Source organism: Neoarius graeffei, chromosome 13 (genome assembly GCF_027579695.1).
Source record: "Neoarius graeffei isolate fNeoGra1 chromosome 13, fNeoGra1.pri, whole genome shotgun sequence".
Classification (NCBI taxonomy): Eukaryota; Metazoa; Chordata; class Actinopteri; order Siluriformes; family Ariidae; genus Neoarius; species Neoarius graeffei.
In genome coordinates, this window is record NC_083581.1 from 81,278,696 (window position 1) to 81,301,402 (window position 22,707).

Sequence of the window (22,707 nt, forward strand, 5' to 3'; positions counted from 1 at the left end):
TATAAATTTGATCAGGATCTTGTTAAAGATCTTAAAAAAAACAGGCATTAAAGGATCAGGTGAAAACTAAGTTGGCTGAATTAATGGTTATCTCTGTAAAGCCGGTTCCAGTTGCCATTTCTACATCGAAGCCTGAGGTTTCTCAAAGTAACTTAAGCTTTGAACAACAGGTGGAACTGTTGAAATTGCAGAATGAATTCAAGCGCAGGGAATGAGAAAATGAGTTTGAGTTGCTGCGAGTGCAAAAAGAGTTGGAGGCGCTGGATAGAGATAAGGAGCGGGCTTTGGAATATGAAAAGTTAAGACATGAGAATGAGCGGTTGAAATTAATTGCTGCTGGGAAAATGTCTGGGGAGGGTAATGGTTCTGGTGGGTCTCTGGGTTCAGCAGGTCAAATGTAAATCTGTCCACCATGATTAAGTTTTTTACCTCAATTTAATGACCGTGAACCCGACATTTTCTTTTCACTCTTTGAAAATATGGTGGATGAACATGGTTGCAGCAGCTCTCAACGGTCTTTGCTACTTCAAACCACACTTACTGGCCGGGCTCAGGATGCCTTTATTGCCCTTTCAACAGATGATCGTAGGGACTATGTGTGTGTTAAGGAGGCTGTGCTGAGAGCCTATGAACAGGTGCCTGAATTTTATAGACAGCGTTTTCAGAACTGGAAAAGATCTGATCGCCAGACCTATGCAGAAGTGGCTAGAGACCTTGTTAGTTTTTTCAAGCGGTGGTGTTCCTCGGTAAGTGTTAAAACTTTTGAACAATTATGTGACTTAATTGTATTAGAACAGTTTGTGAATATTCTGTTAGGGTTTTGCTGGGATTCGAACCTGGTTCGTTGGTGTGATAATCCAGCAAACCCCCACTAGGCCACCAGGGGGATGACTCAAATGCAGAGGCGTGAGGCGGAAGTAGAAAAAGAATCAAAAGGTTTATTTAAACTATATACACTATATACAGGGCAAAACAAAAGACCAAAAAAAAACCCAAAGAGTATAATCCAAAAGAAAAGCAAAGTGCAAAAATTCAAAAGCTAAGAAGATCAAAAAAACACAGTACAAAGGAAACTGGAGATAAACATAGCACAAAGACTCCGTGACAAGAGAACTGAACTCAGGGGTATAAATAGACAAACTAATTAAGGACACAGGTGAAGATAATTAGGCAATTAACACAAACACAAAACACAGGAACAGTGGCGGCCTCTAGAGGCCAAAATAAACACGACATGAAAAGGAAATAACAGCGGCCTCTAGAGGCCAAAACAGTCCTAGTCCTAACAGGACCCCCCCCTCTAGGAGCGTCTCCTGACGTTCCCAGGGCGATCCGGATGGGCCGAATGGAAGTCCCGACATAGTTCTTTATCAAGGACATCCCGAGCAGGAACCCAGCAGCGCTCCTCAGGACCATAGCCCTCCCAGTCCACCAGATATTGCAACCCGCCGCGGACCCGGCGGGAGTCAAGCAGGCGATTCACAGTGAACACAGTCTGCCCCTGGAAGATGCGGGGGGGTGGGGGGTTCCTAGGGGCAGGGGCATACGTAGACGTCAGTACGGGCCGTAACAGGGAAACATGGAAAGTGGGGTTGATCCTCAGAGTCCGGGGCAACTGGAGCCGGTAGGAGACAGGGTTCACCCTGCGCACCACCTTGAAGGGGCCAATGTAGCGAGGAGCAAGCTTGCGGTTCTCCACCCGCAGTGGAAGGTCCTTAGTGGACAGCCAAACACGCTGCCCAGGGCGGAAAGCGTGTGCAGGTCTTCTATGGCGGTTGGCCTGAGTCTGGTTGGTTCTGGAGGTCTGTATGAGGGTCTTCCTGACCTTGCTCCAGGTCTTGCGACACCGTCTCACATATTGGTTGACCGAGGGCACCCCCGCGTCCTCCTCCTGGTCCGGGAACAGAGGTGGCTGGAACCCGAATTGGCACTGGAATGGCGACAGCTTGGTGGCCGATGACTGCAGGGTGTTGTGGGCGTACTCCGCCCATGGCAGCCAGGTGCTCCACGATGTCGGGTTATCCATAGCCAGGCCTCGCAGGGTGGTTTCCAGGTCCTGGTTGAGCCTCTCCGTCTGACCATTGGACTGTGGGTGAAACCCAGAGGAGAGGCTGGCAGTGGCTCCGATGACCTTGCAGAACCCGTGCCACACTCGGGAGGAGAACTGGGGCCCTCGGTCTGAGACGATGTCCTGTGGAAGACCAAAGACTCGGAAGACATGATTAAACAAAAGTTTCGCAGTTTCAAGAGCAGAGGGGAGTTTGCACAGTGGTATGAAGCGGCAGGCCTTGGAGAATCTGTCAACTAAGACCAAAATGACCGTGTTACCTTGTGACTCAGGGAGACCCGTGATGAAGTCGACTGCCACGTGGGACCAGGGACGCCGGGGAATGGTCAGAGGATGCAGGAGACCCTGGGGACGCTGTCGTGGGTTCTTGGTTCTGGTGCAAACCTCACAGGACAGGACAAATGACCTTACTTCCTTCTCCATGTTAGGCCACCAGAAGCGTCTTTTCAGGAAGTCCAGGGTCCTCCGAGCTCCCGGGTGGGCGGTGAGAGGGGAAGAGTGACCCCACTGGAGAACCTTGGCCCGGGCTTGATGTGGGACGTACAAGAGGCCTGGTGGCCCCGTCCCAGGACCGGGGTCCTGGCGTTGGGCTCGTCGGACAGCCTCCTCAATACCCCAGCGGACAGGGGCCACAATCCGGGACACAGGGATAATAGGCCCGACTTCATTCTCCCTGTTAGTGGCAGAGAACAGTCTGGACAGTGCGTCAGGTTTGGTGTTCTTGGAGCCGGGGCGGTATGAGAGGGTGAAGTCAAACCGACTGAAAAACAGGGCCCACCTAGCCTGTCGAGGGTTCAGTCTCTTGGCTTGCTGGAGGTACTCCAGGTTCTTGTGGTCAGTCCAAACCAGGAATGGATGTTGTGCTCCCTCCAGCCAGTGCCTCCACTCCTCAAGGGCCAGTTTGACCGCTAGCAGTTCTCGATCCCCCACATCGTACCGGGACTCAGCAGGACTCAGGCGGTGGGAGAAGTAAGCGCAGGGGTGCAGCTTTCCTTCCGAACGTTGAGAGAGCACCGCGCCGACACCACTGTCCGAGGCGTCCACCTCCACGATGAATGGTTGGGAGGTGTCCGGGAGAACCAGAATGGGTGCCGTGCAGAAGCGGTCCTTGAGGTCTTTGAACGCCTTTTCTGCCTGAGGAGACCAGCCATAAGATCCACCTGTCCCTTTGGTGAGGTCTGACATGGGTGCTGCCACAGAACTGAAGTTCCTGATGAACTTGCGGTAGAAGTTAGCGAATCCTAAGAACCGCTGAACCTCCTTAACGGACTTGGGAGTAGGCCAATCCCGGACGGCCAGGGTCTTGGCAGGGTCCATTTGGAGTTGGCCTGTCCGTACAATAAATCCCGGAAAGGAGACCTCAGGAACATGAAATTCGCATTTCTGGGCCTTGGCGAACAGATTGTTCTGTAGCAGCCTCTGGAGAACCTGGCGGACATGGTGGCGGTGCTCCTGCACGGTCTTGGAAAAGATAAGGATGTCGTCGAGGTAGACAAAAACGTATAGGTTAATCATGTCCCTTAAGACGTCGTTGATTAGGGCCTGAAAAACAGCTGGTGCGTTGGTGAGTCCGAAGGGCATCACCTGGTATTCGTAGTGCCCAGACGGGGTGTTAAAGGCAGTCTTCCACTCGTCTCCCTGTCGGATACGGATGAGGTGGTATGCGTTCCGTAGGTCCAACTTGGTGAAGACGGTGGCGCCTTGGAGCAGGTCGAAAGCTGTGGACATCAGCGGAAGGGGATATCGGTTGCGCACAGTGATCTTATTCAGGCCCCTGTAATTCAATACATGGTCGGAGCCCCCCATCCTTCTTGCCGACAAAGAAGAAGCCGGCTCCAGCAGGTGAAGTGGAGGGTCGAATAAACCCAGAGACCAGGGCATCTTTGAGGTATTCCTCCATGGCCTTGCGTTCTGGCTGAGAGAGTGAAAACAGTCTGCCACGAGGAGGGGTAGTCCCAGGGAGCAAGTCGATGGCACAGTCGTAGGCCCGGTGCGGAGGAAGAACGGCGGCCCTGCTCTTGCTGAATACCTCCTTGAGATCCCAGTACTCTGTGGGAACTTGAGATAACTCGGTGAGATCAGGGGGCTCGGCAGGAGACACAGGAGAGCTAGAGAGCAGACAAGAGGCATGGCATGCAGGGCCCCATTCCACAACCTGGCTTGTTACCCAGTCTATGCGAGGGTTGTGGCGAGTAAGCCAAGGAAGGCCTAGAATAACTGGGAACTCAGGTGAAGGAATCAGGTGCAGGGATATTTCTTCCTTGTGACCTTGAGACTGGAGGAAAACTGGAGAAGTAACTTGGGTGACTCTTCCATCACCTAACGCTTGGCCATCGAGGGCAGACACAGACAGTGGGACTTCAAGAGGTGCAGTCGGAATATTGATGCTTTGGGCGAAGTGAATATCCATAAAGTTCCCAGCCGCCCCTGAGTCTATCAAAGCTTGACAAGAGTGGACAGACTCACCCCAGGAGATGGAGACCGGGATGTAGATTCCTTGACCAGGGAGTCCGGGAGAGAGGGTAGGCCCCGTCACAACCCTCCCTCGGCTGGACGGGGCGGTCCTTTTCCCAAGAGTTCGGGACATGATGCTCGGAAGTGACCAGGCTTGCCACAGTAGATGCAGCACTTGTCCCTCCTTCTGCGCTCCCTCTCAGATGCGGAGAGGCGAGTACGACCCACTTGCATGGGTTCTGGACAGTCACTGAAGGAGGTAGACGGTCTCCAGGTAGAGGTAGGGAGGCTGGGGGGGCTCAAGGCTTGGTGGCGTTCTCTCATCCTGTTGTCCAGACGAATAGCATGTGAGATGAGGGTTTCGAGGTCACTTGGGCATCCAATAGAGGCCAGACCGTCCTTGATGGGGTCAGACAGACCATGGTGGAAGGCTGACACCAGGGCAGTCTCGTTCCATCCACTTACTGCTGCAAGTGTTCGGAACGAGATGGCGTAATCTGCGACGCTTCCTCCTTGCCGGATGGACATGAGCTTTCGGGCTGCGTCGGTACTGATGTCTGCCTGATCGAAGACCCGAAGCATCTCTTCAGAAAACAGCTGGAAATCAAAGCACTCAGGTCCCTGTCTTTGCCAGATAGCAGTAGCCCAGGCTCGCGCCTTACCAGCTAATAAGGTGATCACAAAGGCAATCTTGCGGCGATCCGTAGTGTAGGTGGTAGGCTGAAGCTCAAAGGTGAGTTGACACTGGGTAAGGAACTCTCGGCACTCACTGTGCTTGCCGTCATACCTCTGTGGTGCAGGAAGGCTGGGTTCGCGAGGTGAAGAAGGCAGCATTGCAGGAGGCACTGGAGCAGGAGTGGGAGCTGGATCAGGAGCAGGAACTGGATCAGGAGCAGGAGATGCAGGCAGAGATGTCAGCTGTGCCAGGGTTTTCCCAATTTGCTGAAGCAGTTCCTCGTGGCGAGCGAGGGCCTCACGTTGGCTGGTGAGCGTACGTCCATGAGCGTCCATGGTCGCTCCGAAGCGTGTCAAAGCTGCCATAATTCCCTGAAGGTTGGCCGGGTAGACAGTTGAAGCAGCCTCTGCTGAGTCGGTCATGACGGAGTCTTTCTGTTAGGGTTTTGCTGGGATTCGAACCTGGTTCGTTGGTGTGATAATCCAGCAAACCCCCACTAGGCCACCAGGGGGATGACTCAAATGCAGAGGCGTGAGGCGGAAGTAGAAAAAGAATCAAAAGGTTTATTTAAACTATATACACTATATACAGGGCAAAACAAAAGACCAAAAAAAAACCCAAAGAGTATAATCCAAAAGAAAAGCAAAGTGCAAAAATTCAAAAGCTAAGAAGATCAAAAAAACACAGTACAAAGGAAACTGGAGATAAACATAGCACAAAGACTCCGTGACAAGAGAACTGAACTCAGGGGTATAAATAGACAAACTAATTAAGGACACAGGTGAAGATAATTAGGCAATTAACACAAACACAAAACACAGGAACAGTGGCGGCCTCTAGAGGCCAAAATAAACACGACATGAAAAGGAAATAACAGCGGCCTCTAGAGGCCAAAACAGTCCTAGTCCTAACATATTCTCCCCGAGCATGTTGCTACCTTTATTCATGAACATAAGATCAGCACGGCGGCTGACGCTGCTGTGCTCGCGGACAAATACGTTCTTACGCATAGAGGTAAAAGTAGGGGTTTGTCGTGGTTCAGGGATTATTCTGAGGAGGAACACCGATTTAATTGGTCTGAAGGTAGAAGGGATGTCTAAACGCTTTAATGTAGACTCTGAAAATCATTGTTATTATTGTCTAGAGGCTGGCCATTGAAAGAATGAATGTCCTTTGTTAAACAATAAGACAAATGTCCAGCTCTAACAATTCTTCACCGAACCGGAAGCCTAACCAATCCAATAACTCTAAGTTTGTAGTTTGTGCAGCTCCTGTGAGACTACACACTAAGGTAACTCTATCACCTGCACCTGATATTAAAGCACTGGTGACGGCTGCGAGGTGCCGAATCCGCCACTAGATCCGTCACCAAACTACGGCCCGCGGGCCAGATCCGGCCCGCCACCCCCCTTTGACCGGCCCCCCAGCCCCTCTGCCCCCCATCACTTGAACCGGCCCTATGAGGCAATCCCCAAAAGTGGTCATGGCCTATTTTTTTTTAAATTGCTTTTTGGCAAATAATAACATGTCTGCATCTTGTATTTTGTTGATTTTATCAATTAAAATTGATATTTAGTTATAAAATGAACTATTCATATTTTCCGAATTTTCATCATATGCTCGCGATCAAGCAGTGACAGGCAGCGCATGCGCAGAGAACTGTCAGTGTTCAGGACAGCAAAATGGCTAGCGGTAAGCGAAAAGCTGACAGAGTGCAGAGTTTTTAAAGAACAGTGGACCACCGATTATTTTTTCGTTCAGTGTAAGGACTGTGCAGTTTATCTTGTACGTAAAGAAAGTGTGCAGGTTTTCAAAGAATATAATCTGCGTCGTCACTATGAAACCCACCACAAAGAGTATGCTAGTTTGCGAGGGCAAACAAGAGAAGACAGGATTCGGAGGATGAAATGCGGACTGGCTGCACAACAGAATGTATTCCTTCACCAAACCCAGATCAACCAGGCTGCTGTCCGAGCTAGCTATAAGGTAGCTCACCTACTAGCTACCCATGGAAAGCCGTTTACTGATGGGGACTTTGTTAAAGTATGCATGCTTGCTGTGGCCGAGGAGGCGTGTCCCGACAAGAAGGATGCGCTCAATGCGGTGAGTCTCTCCGCACCTGCTATGACCAGGCGAACCGAAGATTCGGGGGACAACGTGTATGACCAGCTGAATGAAAAAGCGTCAGAATTCGAGTTTTTTGCTTTGGCCATGGATCAGAGCAATGACGTGCAGGACACAGCACAACTGCTGTGATCTATTGATCTATTGCTCATATTATAATTTCACTGTTTTTAAAAATTTATTTATTTTATAAGCCTATTTATTTGACCTTTATTAAGTGCTGCATACAATTATTATTTATATTATTAATAATATCAACAGGCCTACCTACAATTTATAATTTTCCACTCACCTTTGCCAGTGTCAATCACCTCAAATAGGCAGATGTTTCTTACCTTGACAGCTTTGATATTTTTATTAGAAAATAAATAAATGGAATATCTGTGGTATTTCAAATTAAAACAAAGTGTGAAGACTTGATTACTACTTTTGCAAACCACTAGTAAAGATAAACAAATATGTGCCAGGAATCAAGTGTTGATATAGTAGTGTGGATATAGTAGTGGGGATGGCCGTGCCAGGCTAGTAATCTCTACTACACAATGAGGCCTGCTGGTGGTCATATTTGTCTGGGTCATACAATTCTATGCGATATAGCTGACCTGACCCCGGCCCCCATCACAGTCAGGAACGACAATGTGGCCCCCAGAGAAAAAAGTTTGGTGACCCCTGGTTTAGAGCTACAGCGCGACTGGGAGGAGGGGCTCCCGTGGCTGATGCTGGCAGCCTGGGAGGTCATCCAAGACAGTCTGGGTTTTAGCCCAAATGAATTAGTTTTCGCTCACCAAGTCCGAGGTCCGTTGACTGTCCTAAAAGATGGTTTGAAAGAGTCTGAGCCTCCTGTTAATTTAATTGATTGTCCATGGGTTTCGTCGCCGACTATTTTTAGCGTGGAAATGTGCTGTTAAAAATCTTGTTAAGTCACAGGGTCGAATGAAAAGATATTTTGACAGGCGAGCTGAGTTCCGAGTGTTCAACCCTGGCGATCACGTTTTGGCTTTACTGCCAATTCCAGGTTCTCCTTTCCGTGCGAAATTTTCTGGTCCATATACAGTAATCCGACAGGTTACAGAACGGGACTATGACGTTGCTACACCTAATCGGAAGAAATCGTCTTAGCTTTGCCATGTGAATTTGTTAAAACCGTATTATGCCCCGTCCTCCAAGTCTGACGTAACTAAGGATGCAGTTCAGTCTGCAACGTTGACCGTTGGTGGAGCGCCTGGTGCTCCGTCTCAGGTGGCAGCTGAGGTGGAGGATGAGGTTGTCCCCAACGATGCAGTGTTATTACCACGTCTTAGAAATTCTGAAGTGTTGAAAAATCTTGACTGTGTGTTACATTATTTGCCTGTTCAACAGAGGGGTGAACTGCAGTCTTTACTTTTGTCTTTTCCTGAGTTATTTTCTGATGTACCCATGTGCACAGATTTAATAGTGCATGACATCCAGGTTTTTGATGATGTCATGCCTATTAAACAGCGTTTCTATCGTGTGCCACTTGTTAAACAGCGAGTGCTGGATGCTGAGGTCCAGTATTTGCTGGTTAACGGATTGGCTGAACCATCCTATTCGAGTTGGGCATCACCCTGTTTGTTGGTGCCCAAGCCTGATGGCACGTATAGATTTTGTACTGATTATTGCAAGCTTAATGCCATAACTAAGCCTGACTCATTCCCTCTCCCTAGAATAGAGGACTGCGTAGACCGTGTGGGTGCGGCAAAATTTGTGACAAAGTGTGACCTCCTAAAGGGCTACTACCAGATTCCCCTGACTCCACGTGCACAGGAAATTGCAGCGTTTGTCACTCCATCAGGTCTTTACTCTTATAAAGTCATGAGCTTTGGGTTACGTAATGCCCCTTCCTCTTTTCAGCGTCTGATGAATTATGTCATCTCAGGGCTGGAGGGGTGCGCGGTGTACCTAGATGACTTGGTGACCTGGGAAGATGCGTGGGAGGAACATCTGGGTAGGCTCAAGGCAGTGCTGGAGAGGTTGGTTGCAGCCAAGTTGACCCTTAACCTGGCAAAATGTGAGTTTGTGCAGGCCACCGTGGTCTACCTAGGGAAGGTGGTGGGTCAAGGTGAGGTGCGGCCAGTGCGTGCTAAGGTGGCTGCAATTGATTGTTTTCCGCCTCCTGTACATAAGAAGGAGCTAATGAGGTTTCTGGGCATGGTGGGGTACTACAGGAGTTTTTGTTGTAGTTTTTCTTCTGTTGTTTCACCCCTCACAGATCTGTTGAAGGCAAATAGTCAGTTTGTTTGGACCCCTGAGTGTCAGAAGGCTTTTGACCATGCCAAACTTTTGCTCAGCACAGCACCGGTCCTGGCAGCTCCACGGCTTGACTGTCCCTTTAAAATCCAGGTGGATGCCAGCCAGGTGGGGGGCGGGTGCTGTGCTGTTGCAAGAGGATAGCTACACTGTTGATCATCCGGTTAGTTATTTTTCTCGTAAGTTTAATAAATATCAGCTTAATTATTCCACAATAGAGAAAGAGGCTCTAGCCTTAGTCTGGGCATTACAACATTTTGATGTGTATGTGGGTGGTGGGGTTCATCCAGTTATTGTATATTCAGACCACAATCCACTGACTTTTCTGCATTCTCTTCAGAACCCAAATCAACGTTTGATGCAGTGGGTGCTGTTCCTGCAGCCCTATAATCTTTGTATCAGACACATTAGAGGTGTTGAAAATGTTGTGGCAGATGCATTGTCCTGCGCTCCAAGCACAAATGCACAGACTGCCTGATTTCTTTCTTGCCTGATCGGTGTCTCTGTTCTTTTGTCCACCTTAAAGTTGCTTTTCCAGGTGCTAGGAATTGCGGAGGGCCAAGAGGTCAGAGGGCCAGGAGTGGGTGAGAAGTGGGGGATGGATGTCTGATTGTAAATGGGGGTTATGTACATCTGTCCTATAGTAGTGGTATCGTGTATTTAACCATCTTGTTTATTGCCTACTTGTATCTATTGCTGATAATAGTGTTTGAATCTGTTTTTTTTTTCTTTGTCTTTTGGTGTATGGTGCAGAATCCCACTGAGGTGGGCTTCTGTTTTAAGGGGGGGGGGGAATGTAACAACCGTGGCAGGTCTGCCAATTGGTAACCTGGTGTACCGAATTACATCTCTGCCTTGTGGCAGGCATTTTATTGTGTTTCAGGTGTGCTTGATTGGGAGGAGCTATAAAAGACCCCCAGAAAATTCCAGGAGTGTTGCTCTCCTCCTTGGGTTTTTGGATTAATTTGCGTGACACTGGGACTGACCACACTACACTACACTCCATTATTACTGATTTGCACTACACTTATTTATCATTATTTAATTCTTTATTATAATAAATTATCATTATTTGCAAACCTGTGTGCTGGAGCCGGCATTGCAACAACAGCTTCAACTCTGGGATGTTGGTGGGTTTCCTCATATGAACTGCTCGCTTCAGGTCCTTCCACAACATTTCGATTGGATTAAGGTCAGGACTTTGACTTGGCCATTCCAAAACATTAACTTTATTCTTCTTTAACCATTCTTTGGTAGAACGACTTGTGTGCTTAGGGTCATTGTCTTGCTGCATGACCCACCTTCTCTTGAGATTCAGTTCATGGACAGATGTCCTGACATTTTCCTTTCGAATTTGCTGGTATAATTCAGAATACATTGTTCCATCAGTGATGGCAAGCTGTCCTGGCCCAGATGCAGCAAAACAGGCCCAAACCATGATACTAACACCATCATGTTTCACAGATGGGATAAGGTTCTTGTGCTGGAATGCAGTGTTCTCCTTTCTCCAAATATAACGCTTCTCATTTAAACCAAAAAGTTCTATTTTGGTCTTATCCGTCCACAAAACTTTTTTCCAATAGCCTTCTGGCTTGTCCATGTGATCTTCAGCAAACTGCAGATGAGCAGCAATGCTCTTTTGGGAGAGCAGTGGCTTTCTCCTTGCAAACCTGCCATGCACACCATTGTTGTTCAGTGTTCTCCTGATGGTGGATTCATGAACATTAACATTAGCCAATGTGAGAGAGGCCTTCAGTTGCTTAGAAGTTATCCTGGGGTCCTTTGTGACCTTGCCGACTATTACATACCTTGCTCTTGGAGTGATCTTTGTTGGTTGACCACTCCTGGGGCCAACAATGGTCTTGAATTTCCTCCATTTGTACACAATCTGTCTGACTGTGGATTGGTGGAGTCCAAACTCTTTAGAGATGGTTTTGTAACCTTTTCTAGCCTGATGAGCATCAACAACGCTTTTTCTGAGGTCCTCAGAAATCTCCTTTGTTTGTGCTTTGATACACTTCCATAAACATGTGTTGTGAAGATCAGACTTTGATAGATCCCTGTTCTTTAAATAAAACAGGGTGCCCACTCACACCTGATTGTCATCCCATTGATTGAAAACACCTGACTCTAATTTCACCTTCAAATTAACTGCTAATCCTTGAGGTTCACATACTTTTGCCACTCACAGATGTGTAATACTGGATCATTTTCCTTAATAAATAAATGATCAAGTATAATATTTTTGTCTCATTTGTTTAACTGGGTTCTCTTTATCTACTTTTAGGACGTGTGAAAATCTGATGTTTTAGGTCATATTTATGCAGAAATATAGAAAATTTTAAAGGGTTCACAAACTTTCAAGCACCACTCTATATCATATACATTACTTGTAACCTTTTTAACATGTATATAGAGAAGCGGTTTCAACCCCCGTTTACTCTAAATTCATTTTATATTCAGCACACACCTCTTGTGCTATCGAAATAAAATGAATTTAACTCTCAAAACTAACCGGCAAACAGATGATTTGTTTTAAAGCCAGTTCGTGAGCTCCCAAATCGCACACTGTTCAATCACTCAGTCTGTCTTCAGAAGATCGAGTCCTGAGGATGCCATACACTTCCTTTCTCACTCAATAGAAAAAGATACTGAGGCCCAGTAGTTTTCAGATTGCTCTTTTGTGCTATGGGGTGGGGCTAGATATTTTTCTTCTTAAAGTGTGTTCTCCAGTCAGTATGTCATTTGCTTTGAATGAAAGTGCAGTCCTTAAATAAGTACAACCCCAATTCCAAAAAAATTGGGACACTGTGTAAAACATAAATAAAAACAGAAAGTGAAAATTTGCAAATCATGGAAACCCTATATTTCATTGAAATATATCAAATGGTGAAACATATCAAATGTTGAAACTGATTTTTTTTTTTTTTTTAATATATGCTCATTTTGAATTTGATGTCAGCAACAGGTTTCAAAAAAGTTGGGACAGGGGCAATAAAAGATTGAAAAAGTTGTGTAATACAATAAATAAATAATTTGGTTAATTGGCAACACATCAATAACATGATTGGGTATAAAAAGAGCATCCCAGAGAGGGGTTCTCAGAAGTAAAGATGGGGAGGGGTTCACTGCTCTGTGAAAGACTGCATGGGCAAACAGTGCAAGAATTTAAGAATAACGTTCTTTGCAATGTAAAACTGCAAAGAATTTGGGGCTCACATCATCTATGGTACATCATATCATTAAAAGTTTCAGAGAATCTGGAGAAATCTCTGTATGCAAGGCTGAAAACTGACATTGGATGCCTGTGACCTTCAGGCCCTCAAGTGACACTGCATTAAAAGTAGACGCGTGTGTAGTGGAAATCACTGTATGGACTCAGGAACACTTCAGAAAAACATAGTTTTTGAAAACAGTTCATTACTGCATCCACAAATGCAAGTTAAAACCAGATATAAACAATATCCAGAAACATCACCGCCTTCTCTGGGCCCAAGCCCTTTTACGATGGGCCAAGGTGAAGTGGAAAATTGTCCTGAGCTCTGATGAATCAAAAGTAGAAATTATTTTTAGAAATCATGGACAGTACGTCCTCCAGGCTAAAGAGGAGAGGGACCATCTGGCTTGTTATCAGTGCACAGTTCAAAAGTTCAGTTCAGTTCATCTGTGATGGTATGAGGGTGCATTAGTGCACATGACATGGGTAGCTTGTACATCTGGGAAGACATCATTCATGCTGAATGATATATACACATTTCAGAGCAATATGCTGCCATCCAGACAAAATCTTTTTCAGGGAAGGCCTTCCATCTTTCAGCAAGACAATACCAAACTGCTTTCTGCACATATTAAAACTGCATGGCTCCATAGTAAAAGAGTGTGGGTGCTAAACTGGCCTGCCTGCAGTCCAGACCTGTCTCCCATTTAAAACATTTGGTACATTATGAAGTGCAAAATATGACAAAGGACACCCTGAACTGTTGAGCAACTGAAATTTTATATCAGGCAAGAATGGGACAACATTTTCTTTCAAAACTACAGCAATTGGTCTCCTCAGTTCCCAAATGTTTACAGAGTATTGTTAAAAGTAGAGGTGATTCAGCACAGTGGTAAACATACCCCTGTCCCAACATTTTTTTAAATGTGTTGCTGACATCAAATTCAAAATGAAAATATATAAAAAAAAAACAGTAAAATTTCTCAGTTGCAACATTTGATATGTTGTCTACTATTTTCAAGCGCCGTACCATAAATCTGGGGACCCGGGTTCGATTCTGACCCGAGGTCATTTCCCGATCCCTCCCCATCTCTCTCTCCCGCTCATTTCCTGTCTCTACACTGCCCTATCCAAATAAAGGTGAAAAAAGCCCCCCCAAAAAATCTAAAAAAAAAATATAGGGTATTGATGATTTGCAAATTATAGTATTATGTTTTTATTTCCAGTTTACACAGTGTCCCGACTTTGGTTGTATGTGGCTAGAGTACAAACAGTATCTTGAAAGTGTAATAAGTTTACTCACACACACACATACACACACACACACACACACACAGTTAGGTCCATATATATTTGGACACTGACACAAATTTTGTTTTTTTACCTGTTTACTGAAACATATTCAAGTTATAGTTATATAATGGACATAATAAAGTCCAGACTTTCAGCTTTTATTTGAGGGTATCCACATTAAAATTGGATGAAGGGTTTAGGAGTTTCAGCTCCTTAACATGTGATACCCTGTTTTTAAAGGGACAAAAAGTAATTGGACAATTGACTCAAAGGCTATTTCATGGGCAGGTGCGGGCAATTCCTTCGTTATGTCATTCTCAATTAAGCAGATAAAAGGCCTGGAGTTGATTTGAGGTGTGGTGCTTGCATTTGGAAGATTTTGCTGTGAAGAAAACATGCGGTCAAAGGAGCTCTCCATGCAGGTGAAACAAGCCATCCTTAAGCTGCAAAAACAGAAAAAACCCATCTGAGAAATTGCTACAATATTAGGAGTGGCAAAATCTACAGTTTGGTACATCCTGAGAAAGAAAGAAAGCACTGGTGAACTCATCAATGCAAAAAGACCTGGATGCCCACAGAAGACAACAGTGGTGGATGATCGCAGAATAATTTCCATGGTGAAGAGAAACCCCTTCACAACAGCCAACCAAGTGAACAACACTCTCCAGGAGGTAGGCATATCAATATCCAAATCTACCATAAAGAGAAGACTGCATGAAAGTAAATACAGAGGGTTCACTGCACGGTGCAAGCCACTCATAAGCCTCAAGAATAAAAAGGCTAGATTGGACTTTGCTAAAAAACATCTAAAAAAGCCAGCACAGTTCTGAAAGAACATTCTTTGGACAGATGAAACCAAGATCAACCTCTACCAGAATGATGGAAAGAAAAAAGTATGGCGAAGGCGTGGTACAGCTCATGATCTAAAGCATACCACATCATCTGTAAAACACGGCGGAGGCAGTGTGATGGCTTGGGCATGCATGGCTGCCAGTGGCACTGGGTCACTAGTGTTTATTGATGATGTGACACAGGACAGAAGCAGCCGGATGAATTCTGAGGTATTCAGAGACATACTGTGTGCTCAAATCCAGCCAAACTGATTGGTCGGCGTTTCATAATATAGATGGACAATGACCCAAAACAAAGCCAAAGCAAAGAAGTGGAATATTCTTGAATGGCCAAGTCAGTCACCTGATCTCAACCCAATTGAGCAGCATTTCACTTGTTAAAGACTAAACTTCAGACAGAAGGGCCCACAAACAAACAGCAACTGAAACCCGCTGCAGTAAAGGCCTGGCAGAGCATTAAAAAGGAGGAAACACAGCGTCTGGTGATGTCCATGAGTTCAAGACTTCAGGCAGTCATTGCCAACAAAGGGTTTTCAACCAAGTATTAGAAATGAACATTTTATTTACAATTATTTAATTTGTCCAATTACTTTTGAGCCCCTGAAATGAAGGGATTGTGTTTAAAAAAATGCTTTAGTTCCTCACATTTTTATGCAATCATTTTGTTCAACCCACTGAATTAAAGTTGAAAGTCTGAACTTCAACTGCATCTGAACTGTTTTGTTCACAATTCATTGTGGTAATGTACAGAACCAAAATTAGAAAAATGTTGCCTCTGTCCAAATATGTATGGACCTAACTGTGATATATATATATATATATATATATATATATCAGTGGCGACTGGTGGTCATAAAAATAGGGGAGGACAGTGAGTGAATAGATAGGTGGATGGTTGAGAGAGAGAGAGGTTGGAAGTTGTGTGGGTGTTTACAACTGTTAGGGGATTTGTATATTTTTAAAGATAAGCTCTGTTAAAAATGGGGTTTTTTGTTACTGCAAGAAATAAAAGTAAAATGTTTTTGAGGACACATCAGCATGGGAAATACCATGTAGTGTAATGCTTGTTGAATGCGCTATGTGAGGTGTGAATGGGTCAAATTTAAAACAGTAATTCATTTAAAAAAGTAGTCAAGTCTCCTGGATGTCTGGGTGGCAAATTTGTCAATGACTTGCTCATACACTGCCACACTTTCGCTGCCACACTTTCACTCAGAGAACATCTCCATTCAGGCTGCAAGGATTTTCAGGCTGCAGGTTAATCTGATATAAATCTTGATAATCCCACACTTTTACCAACATTCAAGTTTTTGATTTGTTTGTATGTGGGTTCCTCATCACATGAGAGTGATATTAGGAACTTTCATTACTTTTGAGGGAAACTATTTCAAACTTTAGCTCAAGCTCTTTTGGCTGGCCCAGGCTGCAGCAGCAGCACAGCAATCATCAGGCCAGGCCTAGGCTGCTACAGTAGCCACCAGCAGGCAGCAGCTAGCCTACACCAGGCAACACCAGGGAGCTACAAGCAGCTAGCCACCAGGCCTGGCCCAGGAGCAGCCATCCACCATCAGGCAGCTTCAGGAAGCGGCAAATAACTACAGAAGATGGCTGGAAAAGGAAGAATGAAGGGCAAGGGCAATAAGGGTGATGAGGAACTCAGTGACTTTGAGGGAGAGGCCTCCACTCCTGCTGAAGAGGAGGCTGAGCTAGTCACCATGGCTTCTGTCAGAAAGCTGATCAACCAAATGATGGCACAGCAGAAAGCCCACTATGTGGAGATACTGGATAGACAAACTGACATCTTTAATAAGTTTGTTCGTGTGATACTGGACTCCACCAACGAGCGTCTTGACTCTATGAACAGGAATGTACAGGAGATCAAGGACAGTATTCATTACACCCAGCGAGAAGTGGATGACATTAAAGCCAAGGTATCCAAACTCTCTGTTGACCATAACACCCTTGAAAATGGTATGCGCACTCTTTGTGATGGTTTTGTCACATTGGAAAATAAGGCTGATTATCTTGAAAATCAGTCGAGGAGAAATAATTTGATTTTTGAAGGCATTGAGGAATCGGCAAGAGAGAGTTGGGCTGACACAGAAGGTAAAGTTCGCAAAATTATATCTGAAAATTAAAACTGGATGCTGGAGCCATGCATATTGAAAGGGCTCACCGCAGTGGAAAGCCAGATCAAAGAGCTGACAAGAAGCGCCCAATTGTTGTTAAGTTCTTAAACTTCAAGGACAGAGAGCTAATCTTGAAAAAGAGAAAGGAACTGAAGAATATTGCCCCTGGGGTCTACATCAACGAGGACTTTTCAGAGGCTGTAAGGCAGAAAAGGAGGGATCTTCTGCCTAAACTCAAGGAGGCATGGGATAGAGGGGACATTGCCTACTTGAGATATGATCGCCTTGTGTCCCACCCACCAAGGGAGCGAGGGGCTGCATTGCCCCCACTCTTGTCCTCCACACCAGCTTGAACGAAGAGGAGTGGTATGTAGGACTCAGAGATGAAGGCCTTCTGATTTTATTTTATTGTTAAACTTTTCACTTTTCTTTAAACATCAATGACTACATCAAACACTGATATGCCTTGCATAAAGCTAGGCCTCAGCAAGGGCCTAGTTTTGGCTCATGTGAATGTATGTAGTCTGCGCAATAAGTACCATGATGTAGAGCGTATTGTCAGGGATAACTGCATTAACATCATTGCTATTTCTGAGACCCACCTTGATGATTCTTTCTCTGATTCACTCATAGCTATTCAGGGTTTCTCCGTTTTTAGAAAAGATAGAAATATGTATGGGGGTGGGGTGGCTGTTTATGTTCAAAATGATTTACCTGCTAAAATACGTTATGATCTGATGAGTGAAGAAATTGAAGCTGTCTGTGTACAAGTCCATTTGCCTTATTTAAAACCAATTATAGTATGTTGCTTCTATAGGCCTCCTAGTGCAGATGCTGTTTATATGAATGGGTTGTGTGAGATGTATGACAGAATATCAGATGAAAATAGAGAAATCTACTTGTTGGGTGACATGAATGTGGACTGGTTGGTGCAGTCATGTCCAAATAAGAATAAGTTACTCTCTATATAAAATACTTGTAATATGTCTCAAATTGTTGCATCTCCTACAAGAATTCATCTAGGCAGTGATGGCAATACTTCTGAGACATGCATTGATCATATTTATACAAATGTTGCTGAACACCGTTCTAAGGCCATTTCAGTCCCTGTAGGTTTCAGTGACCACAATATAATAGCGGTCACTAGAAAAACTAAGGTTCCAAAATTTAAAGCTAAAACAATTTTTACAAGGTCTTATAAGAGATTTAATGAAGATTTGTTTATTGATGAAATATCTAATATTGATTGGAACTTGGTGTGTAGTGAGGATGACCCTGAAGCTGCTTTAGATTTATTTATGTCAATATATATGAGTGTTGTAGACAAGCATGCTCCTTTAAAAAAGTTCATGGTCAAAAATAGGTCTGCCCCATGGCTTGACAACAGTATTAGGACCCTAATGGCAGAGAGAGACAGGGCTAGAAAGGCCTCTGTCAGCTCAGGATCGATAGATGATAGGAATAAATATTGCTTCTTGCGTAATCAGGTCACAAAACTTAACAAGGTGAAGAAAAGGGAATATTTTAAACAAAGGTTATACAATGCGAGATATGATAGCAAACAAATTTGGAATGTTTTTAATCAAATAATGGGTCGAAAGACAACTGTGGGCACTCCCTTAGTGGAATCAAATGGACTTGTCCTCACTAAACCAGGTGAAATTGCAAATCATTTTAATGGGTTTTATGTGGGTAAAGTATCTAAACTAAGGCAGGACATGACTATTACAAACAACAGCAAAGCAAATGACTGTATTAAGAAAATAATAATGAAAGACAAAAGGTGTGAATTTAAATTTCTTCAGATTGAAGTCAGTGAAGTGGAGCGGTTACTCCGCTCTCTTCCTGATAGTAAGACAGCAGGACTAGATAACCTTGACAGTAAAGTGCTGAGATTGACTGCAGGTATCATTGCATCTCCTATATGCCACATTATTAATAGAAGTTTGGAGGTGGGCCTATGTCCAAAGAGGTGGAAAGAGGCAAAGGTTATTCCTCTGCCTAAGGATACCAAGGCAGCTTTTAATGAAAAGAATTCTAGACCCATTAGTATTTTACCTGTTTTGAGCAAAATCATGGAAAGGTTGGTGTATTCACAAATTCAAGCTTATTTTATATCAAACAATTTGCTAACTAACTTTCAACATGCCTATAGAGCTGGTCACTCCGCTTCTACTGCACTGATACAGATGACTGATGATTGGCTTAAGGCTATAGATAACTCAATGCTGGTGGGAGCTGTGCTGCTAGACTTTAGTGCGGCATTTGATGTGCTTGACCATTTACTACTGGTTGAAAAACTTAAATGTTATGGTTTTAACTCTTCTGCTCTAAAATGGATAAGTTATTTGTCCTCCAGATCACAAAAGGTATATCTTAATGGCAGCCTGTCGAGTAGCAGAGGTCTAGAGTGTGGCGTCCCACAGGGTAGTTGCCTTGGACCTTTGCTCTTCTCTGTATTTACTAATGACTTACCTTGGGCTACCAAAAGTGCCACAACTGTTTTATTCGCGGATGATTCAACATTGTATTGTTCTGCAAAATCATGTGATGTACTTAATGAAGTTTTGAGCAGTGAATTAAATGTGGTGTATGACTGGGTAGTATGTAACAGACTCGTGCTTAACATCTCTAAGACTAAATGTATTGTGCTGGGAACCAGGCACAGGTTATCTACAAGCCCAAAGCTTGATTTAAAATTGTGTAGCTTGGCAGTTCAACAAGTTGAAAGTACTAAACTCCTTGGAGTGATGCTGGACTGCACTCTGTGTTGGTCTAAGCACATTGGTTATATACTTTTAAAAATGGGAAGAGCAATAGGTATTTGTAGGAAATGTGCTTCTTTTGTTGCCCGTCCACTTTTAAATCAGATAGTTCAGAGTTTGGTATTATGTCATCTTGATTATTGCTCCATGGTGTGGTCATCTGCTAACAGTGGTGACCTCAGGAAGCTCCAGGTAGTTCAGAACAGAGCAGCACGGTTAGTTCTGGGCTGCTCACCAAGGTCTAATGTAAGCCGAATGCATGCCTGCCTGTCTTGGCTTACTGTTGAAAATAGGTTGAAGTGTAATACACTTGTGCTGTTCAAGTCAGTTATGACCTCTAAAATGCCAATTTTTATACACGAACAAATAGTTTTTAGTAATACTATGCATAATCATTGCACTAGAGCTTCCAGTAATGGACAGCTTGAATTACCCACTTCAAAAAACAAAAACAATGCATTAATGAGATCTTTTATTTTTAGATCACTGACTTTGTGGAATAACCTGCCCCAAACCCTCTGTATTCTTAGCAAATTATCTTTTAAAAGAATTCTTAAGGTTTACTTAACACAGTAATTTACTGTATGTTTCCGTTGTCTGGAATGCTGTTATTGTTTTCTCAATGTATGTATTTTATTTGTTGCTCATTGCTTGATGTGATGTGTATTCATTTTATATTTATAATTGTTGTATGTTTATTTTAATGCGGACCCCAGGAAGACTAGCTGGTTGCTAAGGCACCAGCTAATGGGGATCCTTAATAAATCAAATCAAATCAAACCACTGGGGATCTTGTTGAAGTGATTTAAGCATCCTCCTTTCAATTGACATGACTGCTAAACGTTTCAACCTCTCTTGTCCCATTGTGTTTCTGGTGAAGCTTTTTATGCGCTTCAGACATGAGAAGCTCCTCTCAACTCCTGCTGAGGTGGCACCAATGGTGGCAATCAGACACATGAGTCTATACACCTGAGACATTGCCTCATCAAGCCCGTTTGACTTTATGAAGCTGATAACCTCACACAGTTTTCGGGAAGAGTGGATCTCTGCATCACTGTAGAAATGCTGCAGTTCCACCTTCAGTTTGGCCTCATCAAAGAAATTCCCATGTGTCTCTGACAAGTTGGACAATGCATGAGAAGGGAATTCTGCTTTAAATGATTCAAATTTGTCAAAGTCTAACAGCTCCATGAAATGCAAACGGCCAAGCTGCTGGAAGCGCTGTGTGAGTTGGGCCTTGATGCTGTCATGCACTGAGTCACAGAGAGTTTTATAGACCTGGCGATGGTCTTGCTCACCCTGCCTTCTCTTTCTCCTGTGACCAAATTCGGGGTCTTCTGTGAGACTGGCAGCTTTGCTGTATGTTTTCTCAAAAGCCCTGTCTGACTTCAGCTCATTAAGCAACTGCATAAAGTTTTCTATGCGCTGTTTGCAGAAGGCAACATCCATGACTTTCTGTTGCAGTATGTTAAATAAAATGTCGGTCTGTGCAAACAGCTCCTCAAAAGTAAAAAGCAAGAACATGAACTCAAAGTCTTCCAATTTTGCCTTCAGGCCATCCGCCAATTGAGTTGTTTCATCATCCATAGAAGGATGTTCTAGAATGCGGGTAAACGTGTTAAGCAATTTTTCATGGTTACCTGCGACGGTATTCACGACCCTGGATGAGAAATTCCAACGTGTTGGAGCGGTCTTTGGCATTCTCGCGCAATCAGATTCCTCAAGTAGTGCCACCCTCTTACTTGATTTGGAAAAGAATGACGTGAACCCACCCAGGTTTGCAAAAAAGACTCGCGCTTTGGGTATGGCCTTGACACCTTGACTAAGGACGAGATTCAGGCGGTGGGCGTGACAGTGAACAAAAGTAGCGGCTGGAGCAACCTCTCTCACTTTAGCCTGCAGTCCATTGAGAGCCGAGGCCATCACCGCAGCACCATCGTAAGTTTGTGCAACCAACTTCTCAGCGAAGTTGTAAGGGGACATCTCGGACTGCACAAACTGAAACAATGACTGCGCATCCCTCCCACTAGACACGTCGAAAAAGCCCAGAAAACGTTCCTGAATAATGCCCTGACTGTCCACGAACCTCGCGATAATTGAGAGCTGGGAATGACAGCTTATATCAGTGGTTTCGTCAATCTGCCATGAAAAAAATGGAGTCACGTTTAATTCTTTCGATATTTAGTGGCTGATTGACGTGCCGATTGCACAGATCAAGTCGTTCTGGATGCCACAGGACATGCCACTAAAAACACCAGAAGACTGCAACTGCTCTGCCAGCAAATTGTCATACCGTGCAATCAGTTCCGTCAGCTCCCTATAGTTTCCCTTGTTGTCTGAATTTGGCCCTTCATCCCGCCCCCTAAATGCCAGCTCCTGCATGCCCAAATACGCCACAGCATCAATCAGACGCCTCAGTGTATCTCTGTTGCGACGCACTTTAGCATTGTGCTGTGCCACTTGTATCCGCACGCCCTCGTCCACTAGCTGGTCAACTGGCACACTGCCTAGCAATTTCAGGCGAATAGCTGCACCAACGTGTTCCTTGGTCTGGTCATGGCGCTTGGTGGCCCTGTCCAAATTTTTAATGTCATTAAATCCCTGCACAGACCATGTTTGGGATTTGCTACCCATCAACAGGCAAGGCCAGCAATACAGCCGTTTGGTTGTGACACTGCCTGTTAGCCATGGGTATCTCCGATACCACGAGGTGTTGGTGTTAAACACACTTAGCTTACCATTCGGTTTCTGAATGTTAAGTTGGGGAACTGGTCTCCCTTCGGTTTTGATTCTAACCTTCTCCTCATAACCCAGTGTTTGAAATGGCGTGTTTAACATTGTGTACACAATGTCACGTTCCTC